The following is a 10743-nucleotide window of genomic DNA, read 5'->3' as shown; positions in this document are numbered from 1 at the left end:
ACGTAAACATAGCCGTCGTAACGGCCGATTTTCTTTGGACTGTTTTTGTGCATAGCATTAGGACCCGAGAACCCCCTGCTAAATTGTGACCACTGCCATTTTTAGATAGCTCATGTTACGAGCTTCGTTTTGATATGTAGTTCGTTCGATTCCGATTTACGGTTTAAGAGAAACGACCGTTTCAAGTAACGGCGTTTCGCGAACGAAACTTTTTCCCTCGCCTTACTTTGAAACATAGGTTAAAGACCAAAAAGGACTAATTGAAGTATGAAACATTTTTGGTAAGTGTGTTAGGCAGTTGGTAAGACACTCGCGAAGGAATCGCCTTAAAACTCGTAAAGGTTAAATTATTAAAAATGATGGAGCCGAGGGTACCCGAGTGACTTAAGCGAATCGGTGAGCGTAAAACTAGCATTAGAGTCTAAGTTAGCTAAAGCATAGATTTACAAGTGATTTTGGGTTTAATTCCAACTTACTTGTTGTTTATAGGTTATCAGACTCGTCCCGAGCCTTTCTCACCCCCAAGTCGCTCAGGCAAGTATTCTATCCGATACACTGTTGTTGTGATGTAAATGTATGTTTATGCATTATCTTGTGATATTGCATGATTGTTATTTAGCAAATGTTGCGATATATTGTAGCATGTGATATGGTATATATGCATGCCTGTTTTATATTCTTGAGATATATATCTGTTGGTTCAGTTGATAATACCTATGCTAGAGGATAGCGGTATCTTGCATATACCCTTAGTATAGGGACCCAAAGGTGAAAATATTTTCTAAAACCGGGAGTCGAGGATCCCGAGTAGATTTTGTATATATATGGATATGGATATATATATATATATATATATTTATATATATATACATATATATGGTAATAGTTTTCAAAACTATTAATCGAATAAGGTTTATTCGATAACTTGAAACTTTATTTTATTATTGAATATTATTTCGAATATTATTCGAGGACTTATGACTCCTTTTATATTATTTATTGAATATTATTTGAATATTCATTCGAGAGCTTATGACTCTTTTATATTATTTATTGAATATTATTTGAATATTCATTTGAGGATGTATGACTCCTTTATTTTATTTAATGAATATTATTTATAATATTCATTCGAGGTATTATGACTCAGCTTATTTTATTTATTGAATATTATTTGAATATTCATTTGAGGATCTATGACTCCGATTATTTGCTGAGATATATTCTTTATTTTATTAAAGAATAAGGTGTAAACAATCAAACTTATTTTCGATTATTCAAATAAAGATAATACTTTCATATAAGTATATCTTTGGTTATTTAATACTCGTTTCAAGTATAAGTTTTAAAACTTCTACTTCAATTATTTTTATAAAAGATTATTCTTTATGGGAATATTATTTAATTAATAATATTCAGATATTTTCTAATATTCTGGGGACTGATTTACTTCATTAAATCAGCCTTACTCCAAACACTCTTTAAAGTGTTTTCGAGTCTTCAAAATGATTTTTAAAAGTCAGAGCGGATCCCAAAACTCATTTTTATATTTAAGATCTTCCTTTTTAAAGGGGATTTAAATACTCGCTCAAAACCTGGGGAATCCGGCTCTGTGGTGTATTTTATATTCGCAACGAGGTTGCAGATTTGGTAAATGATTTGATTACTTGCCCAATGTTCGGGAAGTAAGTCCATTTGATTGAGTCGGCATAAGCGACAGGCCGGGGTACGGTCTATTATTGTGTAAGTGGCTGGGTGGCAGTCCATCAACGCGTGAGGGGCCGGGGTACGGTCGAGCGCGAGGTCCTAATGCGGCCAGGGTGATGACCGGTGAGGAATTCATCCATCTACAGTAGAAAAGGTTACTTATTGGTATCTTTGCCTGATCAGCAAGATATCGGGTTTATGCCAAAATTCTTTTCCTTTCCAAAATTCATTGGATGTTTCGAACTCTGTTCATACTTCACATAACAGAGGGTCCAGGAAATGTTTTCGGGATATATATATATGTGGATATATATATATATATATCGGGACTAAATAAAGTATCTCATAACTTTTTCATTCAATAATATTTCAAAGATTGAATCTATTCAAGTCTTAACTTGTGGTCTCATCTATGGGATGTTTTTCTTAAAACTTATAATACTTTGAACGGTGGCAGTTCAAGTAACTTTATATGATATAAGTGTGGTGAAGTATTGGTAACTTCATTCCTTGTTTTACTTATATCTAGCAAGTAATTATCTTGCATATGATAGAGATGCTATTAAGTATCCATTTAGATACTTATATTATTGTTATCATTATACATATTATCTTGCGAGCTGTAAGGCTCACTCTTGCTTTATGTCTTCATCACACAACAACAGTTAGGAGAGATGGCCAGACTCCAGCAGACCCAGCGCAAGCGCGTGGGAAGCGTCCCGCGTCTTCCTGATGATGTTGTAGCTGATATAGCTGCAGAGGTAGATCCATTGTAGTTTAGACCATCTACTTTTGAGAATCAAATTATGTATAATTATAACTTGTGGCAGATAATGGCAATTAACTGTAAATTATTAAGTAATCATTTTGGGTTGTAATAATTTTAAATTGTGGATTCAAAGACTTGTACTTGTTTCAATTTCATCTCTGAGACTATAACGGGTTGTGGTGTGTGTTAGTGTGGGGTCACAGTATGAGGTTATTTATTATTAATTAAGTGAAGTGATATTGTGGAAAGAAAGACCGTGACAACCCGGATCCCCGACCCCGGATCTGGGGGTGTTACAGAAATGGTATCAGAGCTAAGCGTTATAAACCTCAGAGATGATTCGGCGATAAAATAATAAACTCACAAAGATAATAAGAACTCTTGCCAAGTTCATGGTCGGACTACTTAAAGTAGTAATGACAGCTAAAACCCTTACGGGAACCCTTATAAGTATCATGATAGTAACTTAGCTCGTTTAATGTGTAGGCGCCTGAGAGGGAGGACCCTGAGATGTACGAGCGTGAGCATGATGAGGCACTGCTAGATGTTGAGGATCAGGAGGAGCCTGAGATGGAGGAGGATGAGAAGGACCCCTCAGAGGAGTCAGAGACGGAGGTCATTGCTATTTCAGATGAGGAGGACCCGGATGAGGTCCCAGTAGCTGAGGAGTGTGTTGGACCTATGGTAGTGTATGATGGTATCCCTTTACCCACACTTCCGGTGGTCAGAGCCCCTACCCCTCCACCACTATCTTGGATTCCTGATGATGACAGCTCAGAGACCCATACTTCCGAGCCTAGGCAGACCGAGGAGGCACCCTCAGCGGCTCCGGATTCACCACCTCTTGACCCTGCCCAGAGACAGTCTTCGTTAGCTCATGGATATGTTCAGGATGTTTTGAGGACCCGAGTGGCTGTTGCCGAGGCCCGACTGGATGAGGCCAGGAGGGAGTTGGATACAGAGAGGGCGGGTAGGCGTACCCGAGCTTATGAGACCAGGGCTTCTATACCCCGATCCTTGCGGAGGGAGCTTACGGGGATAGAGCTCACGTCCCGAGCGAGACTCAGATCTCTCCAGGGGGACAGGCATGGTAGGATCTCCAGGCGGCAGGCCGACTATATCTTCAGTCGTGCGATGGAAAGGGTTTGGGAGCTGACCCGTTCCGGTGTGTGATTCAGGATTGATGATGGAATAGTCTAGTTGTCTAGTTAGCCGAGGCCTTAGTAAGAGCCAATTTTCCGGGATAGTTGACTTGTATATAGCATCCCTTTTTCTGACTAGACAGATAGACTCTTGTGTATCACTTTTGGGACAGATGACTGTAGCACTGTTGTACTTTTGACCAGATCAAACTATGTATTCTCGCATTATGTATATATTTGTTTCCTTTCAGTTCAGTTCCATAGTGACGGGATCACTGTTTTATTATTATTATTACTGCACTTCGTATTAGAACTTTCTTAAAATAATAGAATTGCGTTATGCGTTCTCCCCATTATAAGAGCTGTGCAAGGCACAATGTTGTATATGATTGTGACCTAACGTTGAATTTTTCCCAATAATTGTTTTTATTATTATCAGAATCATGCCGCCAAGAAAGATTGGAACTAGGGCGAACCCTGGGTCTGAGGACCAGGGAAGCCATAATCAGGACAATAGAAACCAAGAACACAGTGAAGAGGAAGATGAGGATTATGTGGAACAGGATGACTCCCTGTATGAAGAAGAAGAGGAAACATATGATGTTGAGGGATTTGAGATAGAGGCTGAAGAAGGAGAAACCGAGGTTGAGCAACCAGTACCAAACCCAGGCATGGATCCCATGAGCCAGTTCATGCAACTCCTAAGACAGAATTTGGAACGTCAACCCAACCCACCCCCTCAAGGAAGTAACAATGCAGTGGCAAACTCTTTCAGGGCTTTTAAGTCCCTTAAGCCCCCTGAGTTCCACGGATCAGCCGATCCAGTTGAGGCAAGGGCATGGTTAAAGGAAATGGAGAAATCTTTTGAGATTTTGAGTATCGATGAGGCACAGAAAACTGTATTTGCTACCTACCTTCTGAAAGGAGAAGCTAACTACTGGTGGGAGGCCAAGAAAAACATGGAGACAGATGCTATTATAACCTGGGAGAGATTTAGTCAGTTGTTTCTGGGAAAGTATTTCCCGAGGTTTATGGAAAACCAGATGGAGCTCAAGTTCTTGGAGCTAAAGCAGAATGATTTGTCTGTAGCAGAGTACGAAGTGAAATTTACTGAATTATCAAGGTTTGTGCCGGAGTTTGTGAGCACTGAGGAAAAGAAAGCTAGGAGGTTTCAGCAGGGACTGAAACCATGGATTCAGAATAGGGTGGCAATCCTTGAGCTTACGGACTATGCCACTCTGGTGCAAAAAGCAACGATTGTAGAAGTTGGAAGTGAGCAGATGCAGAAGGAAAGAGAGAAGAAAGGAATAAAGAGGAAAAGTATGAGCATGGGTGGAGGTTCCGCAGGAAGGAGCTTCCCAACTAGGTTTAATCGAGGAGCAGTGTCCCTGCCAGGAAGGAACACTGGGTTTAAGCGACCAATGAATGTGAGTGTGAGCCAGGGCGGCCAGAAGTCAAGAATGTCCTATTCCAACCAGTCTCGACCCCCATTGCCAGCCTGTAACATATGTGGAAGGAATCACACTGGGGAGTGTAAAGGAAGGCCAGTAACCTGTTTTAAGTGCGGTCGGGAGGGCCACTATTCAAATAAGTGCCCCTCATTAACCCCTGCTGTCGTTCCAACCACCAATTGTCATCAGTGTGGACGCTCGGGTCATTGGAAGAAGGAATGCCCAATGAACAAACCAGCAGCTTCGGGAGCAAGCAGGGCTGCTTCCAATAAGCCACCTACTGCGAGGACTTTCAACATGACAGTCCAGGATGCTATGAAAGATTCAGATGTGATAGCAGGTACCCTTTCTCTAAATTCAGTCAGTGCAAATGTTTTATTTGATTCGGGAGCAACTAAATCTTTTATATCAAAGGACTTTGCGCGTAAGTTAAGACTTAAGGCTAAACCCTTGATAGAGCCCTTACAAGTAGAAATAGTCAATCATGAAATTATTCCTGTTAACCAGATTCACCCCGCCTGCGAGATAGGCATAGGGGAGCAATCTTTCAGTGTTGATCTGATTCCTTTTAAATTAGGGGAGTTTGATGTGATTTTGGGGATGGACTGGCTATCTAGCAACGATGCTCAGATAGACTGTAAAGGGAAGAAAGTTAAGTTAAATATCCCCGGGAAGAAAGAAATTATATTTAGAGGAAAAAGGCAGACGCAGAAATTTTTGACCATGGCTCAGGCCAAAAGGATGCTACGAAAAGGAAGTGAGGCCTACCTAGCCTATGTGGTGGACACGCAGAAGGAGGTGCCCAACTTACAAGATATTCCAGTAGTCAACGAATTTGAGGATGTATTCCCCCAAGACCTTCCGGGATTACCACCCGATAGAGTGATTGAATTTGCTATTGAGTTGGCCCCAGGGACGGCGCCAGTTTCAAAAGCACCTTACCGGTTAGCCCCGTTAGAAATGAAGGAATTAGCTATCCAATTGCAGGAACTCTTGGATAAGGGTATGATAAGACCCAGTGTGTCTCCGTGGGGAGCACCAGTTTTATTTGTTAAGAAGAAAGATGGGAGCATGAGGTTGTGCATAGACTATCGAGAGTTGAACAAGCTAACCATAAAGAACAGGTACCCATTACCTAGAATAGACGATCTGTTCGACCAGCTAAAGGATGCTGTTTATTTTTCCAAGATTGACCTGAGAACTGGATATCACCAACTAAAGATTAAACCCGAAGATATTTCCAAGACAGCGTTCCGTACCAGGTATGGGCATTATGAGTTCTTGGTAATGTCCTTTGGATTAACCAACGCCCCAGCAGCTTTCATGGATTTAATGAATAGAGTATTTAAGAAGTACTTGGACAAGTGTGTGATAGTTTTTATCGATGATATTTTGATCTACTCAAGGACTGAGGCAGAACATGCAGAGCATTTGAGGATAGCTCTAGGAATACTCAGAGAGGAGCAGTTATATGCCAAATTCTCGAAGTGTGAATTCTGGCGGAATGAAGTACAGTTTTTAGGACATGTGATCAATAAAGAAGGAGTATTGGTCGACCCCTCCAAGATAGAGGCGGTCTCAAATTGGGAAAGGCCAACCACACCCACAGAGGTAAGGAGTTTCATAGGATTGGCCGGCTACTATCGTAGATTTGTGCAGGACTTTGCGAAGATCACAGCCCCTTTGACACGACTTACTCGTAAGACAGAGAAGTTTGAATGGACGGAGAAATGCGAGAACAGTTTTCAGGAATTAAAGAAAAGGTTGATAACGGCTCCGGTATTGGCATTGCCGGATGGAAAAGGAGATTTTGTGATATATAGTGACGCATCGCACAAAGGATTAGGATGTGTGCTTATGCAGCACGGTAAAGTCATTGCGTATGCGTCGAGACAACTGAAGGAATACGAGGTTAGATATCCTACTCATGACCTTGAGCTCGCGGCAATAGTATTTGCTTTAAAAATTTGGAGGCACTACTTGTATGGAGAGAAGTGCGAGATTTTCACAGACCATAAGAGCCTCAAGTACATATTTACGCAGAAAGAGCTCAACATGCGCCAGAGGAGATGGTTAGAACTAATCAAGGACTACGATTGTGAGATTCTCTATCATCCAGGGAAAGCCAATGTGGTGGCTGATGCCCTTAGTAGAAAGGAAAGACTCAGAATGATAACGACTTCGGAAGAATTGATAAGGGATTTTGAGAAATTGGAAATAGAGGTAAAGGTAACCGGAACCGGAACTGAAAAGCTTTTTGAGATCTCAATGCAGCCAGAATTATTGGAAAAGATCAGATTGTGCCAAGAGAAAATAATGAATGAAGACAGAAAGTCAATGACTGGAGAGGAGATCCATACTGAGAAAGATGATAAAGGGATAATGAGGTATTCCTACCGAATTTGGGTTCCGAATGTTCAAGAACTTAAAGATGAGATTTTGGATGAAAGCCATAGTTCAAGGTATTCCATTCACCCGGGAAGTACCAAGATGTATAGGGATTTGAAGGAATATTACTGGTGGCCCAACATGAAGAGGGACGTAGCAGAATGGGTGAACAAGTGTTTGACTTGCCAAAGAGTAAAGGCAGAGCACCAGAGACCCAGTGGACTTTTGCGACCCCTGGAGATTCCCGAATGGAAATGGGAACAGATAGCGATGGATTTTGTTGTAGGCTTGCCAAGGACGAAAGCCAATCACGACGCCATTTGGGTAATTATAGACCGACTGACAAAGTCAGCTCATTTCATTCCTATCAACGAGAGATACACAGTCAATAGACTGGTGGACATTTACCTTAAGGAAATAGTGACGCGACATGGAGTCCCAGCGTCCATTGTCTCAGACCGAGACCCAAGGTTCAACTCCAGATTTTGGAGGAGCTTTCAGGAATGTGCGGGGACCAAGTTAAATATGAGTACCGCGTACCATCCCCAGACGGATGGACAGAGTGAAAGGACCATCCAGATACTAGAGGATATGTTGAGAGTCTGTGCAATAGACCTTAAAGGAAGTTGGGATGATCACCTGCCGTTGATCGAGTTTTCTTATAACAATAGCTTTCATGCTAGCATCGGAATGCCGCCTTATGAGGCCTTGTACGGAAGAAGGTGTCGATCTCCCTTATACTGGGATGAAGTAGGAGAGCGGAAGATGCTCGGACCCGAAGTGGTCCAAAGGACCAAGGATATAGTGGATCTTATCAGAGGGCGACTTGTAGCAGCCCAAGACAGACAGAAGAAATATGCAGACCTAGCCCGAAAGGACAAGGAATATGAAGTAGGGGACTTAGTACTGTTGAAAGTATCCCCTTGGAAGGGATTAATGAGGTTCGGAAAGAAAGGAAAACTAAGCCCAAGATACATTGGACCTTTTGAGATATTAAGACGGATTGGAAAGTTAGCTTACGAGCTAGCCCTACCCCCTAATTTGCAACAAGTTCATAATGTGTTCCATGTGTCAATGCTAAGGAGATATCATCGGGATGCCAGGCACATAGTGGAGTACGAGCAGGTGGATATGCAGCCGGATCTAACTTACGTGGAGAAGCCAGTAAGGATTATGGATACGAAGGAGCAGGTGCTTCGGAACAAAGTGATCAAGCTAGTCAGAGTACTATGGCAGAATCATAATGTGGAAGAATCGACTTGGGAACTAGAGAGCGCAATGCTAGAAAAGTACCCCCAATTGTTTTCTGTTTGATTCCGGGACGGAATCCTTTTAAGGAGGGGAGACTGTAATAACCCCAAAATTTTTCAACTTTTTGTAACCCTTGTGAATAGTGTTTTAGCTGAATGAGAAAACTTTTCACGCCACACTATGTAGGGGTTCTGTTATGGATATTCTGGGATTTTATTAGTACTCTATGAAGTATATAAGTGTATGTAAATATCGTCAGAACCCAATTCCGAACACTTTGGTTTTTCCCGGAAATCCACAAGATACGGAGAGAATTGAGTATAAGGTAACAGAATAAAAAGGATTATAATAGAGGATCATAAAAAGGAATATAATGTATTGAGAAAGGTTAAGGGAACCTAAGTAATAAGATCCCGGGTATGATCCTTCAAACGATAAACGAGAACGAAAGTTAAGCGAACCGTACAACAGATCAGCGGTCATTAGGCAAACGATTAGGAAGCTAATCAAAGGGATTAATGGGAGTGATGTCATCCAACCAATAGAAAGAAGACAAGGAAGGAAGGATGACATCATGAGGATGAGGTAAGCATGACATGGGAAGAAGGGAGGTGTGGTTGATTAAGGACCACACAAATTCAAGGGCAAGGTAGTAATTTGCTAAATCAAAAAAACAAAACCAAGCCAACCAAGCTAGCAAATCATTTCATCAAAAATCAAAAAATCAGCCAAGGCATTGTTCTTCATTTTAGCTCTCGGCTTTTTGCATTTTTCAAAGCTTAAATTTTCAAAAATCAAGATCCAAGCATCCTTAATTGGTAAGAAAATTCCCTAATCATCCTTATGCTTAGTTATGGCTATATCATGAGTTTAAGCCTTTAATTCTTTCTCTAACTTCTTCATTTAATCAATGAAGAAGATAATGAATAGTGTTTTCAAGTTTTTAACTTGAACTTTTTCTTGTTTTTCTTGAAGATCCAAGCTTTCCTAAGGCTTCTCCAAGCTTCTTAAGGCTTCCTAGCTCAACCCACCACTTCAAGGAAGGTATACCATTTTCAAACCCTAGGTTCATATATATTATAAGGTGATTTTGATGAGTAGGATGTTATTGTAGTTGTTGTTATGATTAGAGTTTGAGATTTGGAATGGTAGTGAAATGAAATGGTAATTTTGTGGTTTTGATTTAAAGAAACTTAAGTATGATTAAAGTTAGGTTTAAGCATAAGTATAAAAGATTAAATTGAATTGGTTGGGGTTGTTATGATGTGATAAGGATGGAGGATGGTTGTATGTTGGATTTGAGGTTGATTTGGGTTGTTTGTGAATGGGTTAAAATTTGGAAATCACGTAAACATAGCCGTCGTAACGGCCGATTTTCTTTGGACTGTTTTTGTGCATAGCATTAGGACCCGAGAACCCCCTGCTAAATTGTGACCACTGCCATGTTTAGATAGCTCATGTTACGAGCTTCGTTTTGATATGTAGTTCGTTCGATTCCGATTTACGGTTTAAGAGAAATGACCGTTTCAAGTAACGGCGTTTCGCGAACGAAACTTTTTCCCTCGCCTTACTTTGAAACATAGGTTAAAGACCAAAAAGGACTAATTGAAGTATGAAACATTTTTGGTAAGTGTGTTAGGCAGTTGGTAAGACACTCGCGAAGGAATCGCCTTAAAACTCGTAAAGGTTAAATTATTAAAAATGATGGAGCCGAGGGTACCCGAGTGACTTAAGCGAATCGGTGAGCGTAAATCTAGCATTAGAGTCTAAGTTAGCTAAAGCATAGATTTACAAGTGATTTTGGGTTTAATTCCAACTTACTTGTTGTTTATAGGTTATCAGACTCGTCCCGAGCCTTTCTCACCCCCAAGTCGCTCAGGCAAGTATTCTATCCGATACACTGTTGTTGTGATGTAAATGTATGTTTATGCATTATCTTGTGATATTGCATGATTGTTATTTAGCAAATGTTGCGATATATTGTAGCATGTGATATGGTATATATGCATGCCTGTTTTATATTCTTGAGATATAT

This window comes from Apium graveolens, chromosome 6, assembly GCF_009905375.1.
Source record: "Apium graveolens cultivar Ventura chromosome 6, ASM990537v1, whole genome shotgun sequence".
Taxonomy (NCBI): Eukaryota; Viridiplantae; Streptophyta; class Magnoliopsida; order Apiales; family Apiaceae; genus Apium; species Apium graveolens.
Note: the sequence above shows the minus strand (reverse complement) of the source record.